Below are 2500 nucleotides of genomic sequence, written 5' to 3'. Positions count from 1 at the left end.
ACGAAGAAAGGCTTTGGAATTTCAGATAAAGGATTCTTAACTTGTATTGGTATTAATATTTGAATACACAGCTCTGGTATTCACTCCAATCCTGGTGTAAAGTTGTAAGATAAAATGTCACAGGTCTTCAGCTACTTAGACCTAACTGATGTGAGTGTCTTATGCAAACTTAACAGGAAAAAACTACTTAATTGACCAAAACAGACAGACTTAGGATAGATCTGAGAGAGAGATTATCCAGACCGATTTAGACCAAAACCCTGACTTTAAACAACCTGATTAAGACCTTACCTTAACTTACCTTGCCTTACCTTACCTAACCTTGCCTTGCCTTACCTCACCTTACCTTACCTTACCATACCTTACCTTACCAAACAGACAGACTTAGGATAGATCTGAAAGAGAGATTATCCAGACCGATTTAGACCAAAACCCTGACTTTACACAACCTGATTAAGACCTTACCTTACCTTACCTTGCCTTACCTTGCCTTACCAAACCTTACCTTACCTTACCTTACCTTACCTTACCTTACCTAACCATACCTTACCTTACCTTACCTTACCTTACCTTACCAAACCTTACCTTACCTTACCTTACCTTACCTTACCTTACCTTACCTTACCTTACCTTACCTTACCTTACCTTACCTAACCTTACCTTACCTTACCTAACCTTACCTAACCTTACCTTACCTAACCTTACCTAACCTTACCTTACCTTACCTAACCTTACCTTACCTTACCTTACCTTACCTAACCTAACCTAACCTTACCTTACCTTACCTTACCTAACCTTACCTTACCTTACCTTACCTTACCTTACCTTACCTTACCTTACCTTACCTAACCTTACCTTACCTTACCTAACCTTACCTAACCTTACCTTACCTAACCTAACCTTACCTTACCTTACCTTACCTTACCTTACCTGACCTGACCTGACCTTACCTTACCTAACCTAACCTTACCTTACCTAACCTTACCTAACCATACCATACCTACCATACCTTACCTTACCTTACCATACCATACCTAACCATACCAAACCTAACCATACCTAATCTTAATCAACAAAACTTAAGACTAGACCTAACCTAGCCCCTTCCTATAGACCTAACCATAACTAGCCCCTTCTCCAGCCCCTTCCCAGACCTCCTCTCCTACCCCCCTTCCAAGAGAGAGAGAAGGAGAGCAACCTGACTTAGAGATGACCAGAAATTTGACCTCAAGTATATCAAGACCAAACCAAATCCAGCCCCTTCCTATAGACCTGACCCCCACTAGCCCCCTTTCCAGCCCCTCCCCTTCTCCTCAGCCCCTATCCTAGCCCCCTCCAAGACCAGGGAAAGCCGTGTGGGGTGTCTCATATCCTCGGAGTGATCGCATAGAGGAAAAAAAATTAGTTAACGGCAGGAATAACATTTTGCGAACTAGTCAAAAATGTGAAAAAAATGTTTAGTAGAAGTAGAAGTAGTAGTAGTAGTCGTAGTAGTAGTAGTAGTGGTAGTAGGTCTTTCATCCCTGTGCTGTCCAACTCCCTTATGCAAGAGTTAACCAGCATCTCCACTCTTTCATCCCTGTGCTGTCCAACTCCCTTATGCAAGAGTTAACCAGCATCTCCACTCTTTCATCCCTGTGCTGTCCAACTCCCTTATGCAAGAGTTAACCAGCATCTTCACTCTTTCATCCCTGTGCTGTCCAACTCCCTAATGCAAGAGTTAACCAGCATCTCCACTCTTTCATCCCTGTGCTGTCCAACTCCCTTATGCAAGAGTTAACCAGCATCTTCACTCTTTCATCCCTGTGCTGTCCAACTCCCTTTTGCAAGAGTTAACCAGCATCTCCACTCTTTCATCCCTGTGCTGTCCAAATCCCTAATGCAAGAGTTAACCAGCATCTCCACTCTTTCATCCCTGTGCTGTCCAAATCCCTAATGCAAGAGTTAACCAGCATCTCCACTCTTTCATCCCTGTGCTGTCCAACTCCCTCATGCAAGAGTTAACCAGCATCTTCACTCTTTCATCCCTGTGCTGTCCAACTCCCTTATGCAAGAGTTAACTAGCATCTCCACTCTTTCATCCCTGTGCTGTCCAACTCCCTTATGCAAGAGTTGACCAGCATCTCCACTCTTTCATCCCTGTACTGTCCAACTCCCTTATGCAAGAGTTAACCAGCATCTCCACTCTTTCATCCCTGCCCTGTCCAAATCCCTTATACAGGAGTTAGTAGTAATAGTAGTAGTAGTAGTAGTAGTAGTAGTAGTAGTAAGGGTGTAATGTACTGTATAATGTAACAAAATAGTATAAACAAAATTAACCTGTAAAATAGTTAGGTACTAGTAGAAATTAAGTGACTATTTGTAAACTAGAAATAATAGCAGATGTATCATATGTATATTTTGCTCAACTGTATCATAGCAAGTATCAATAGTATTACTGCTATTATTAACATTATTATTATTATTATTATTATTATTATTATTATTATTATTATTATTA

The 2500-nt window shown here is 41.2% G+C and overlaps 2 long non-coding RNA genes across 51 annotated transcripts in view; one reads left to right on the top strand and one right to left on the bottom strand.

The window, feature by feature from the left end:
- Window positions 1–565, top strand: part of LOC126987111 (uncharacterized) — a 1140-nt gene extending 575 nt beyond the window's left edge. Inside the window, exon 2 of the long non-coding RNA XR_007740266.1 lies at window positions 1–565. This exon is cut by the window's left edge and continues 333 nt beyond it. This is a non-coding gene — a long non-coding RNA (uncharacterized LOC126987111).
- LOC126987107 (uncharacterized) overlaps window positions 346–2500 on the bottom strand; it is a 2252-nt gene continuing 97 nt past the window's right edge. Inside the window, exons 1-5 of one of the 50 annotated variants that reach the window (XR_007740263.1) lie at window positions 951–2500; window positions 771–865; window positions 601–670; window positions 531–570; window positions 346–485 (exon numbers count right to left, since the gene is read on the bottom strand). The exon at window positions 951–2500 is cut by the window's right edge and continues 95 nt beyond it. This is a non-coding gene — a long non-coding RNA (uncharacterized LOC126987107). The other 49 variants (XR_007740265.1, XR_007740264.1, XR_007740259.1 and 46 more) reach the window with 49 other exon arrangements.

Source organism: Eriocheir sinensis, chromosome 64 (assembly GCF_024679095.1).
Source record: "Eriocheir sinensis breed Jianghai 21 chromosome 64, ASM2467909v1, whole genome shotgun sequence".
NCBI classification, from domain to species: domain Eukaryota; kingdom Metazoa; phylum Arthropoda; class Malacostraca; order Decapoda; family Varunidae; genus Eriocheir; species Eriocheir sinensis.
Note: the sequence above shows the minus strand (reverse complement) of the source record. Positions and strands in the feature narration are given on the sequence as shown.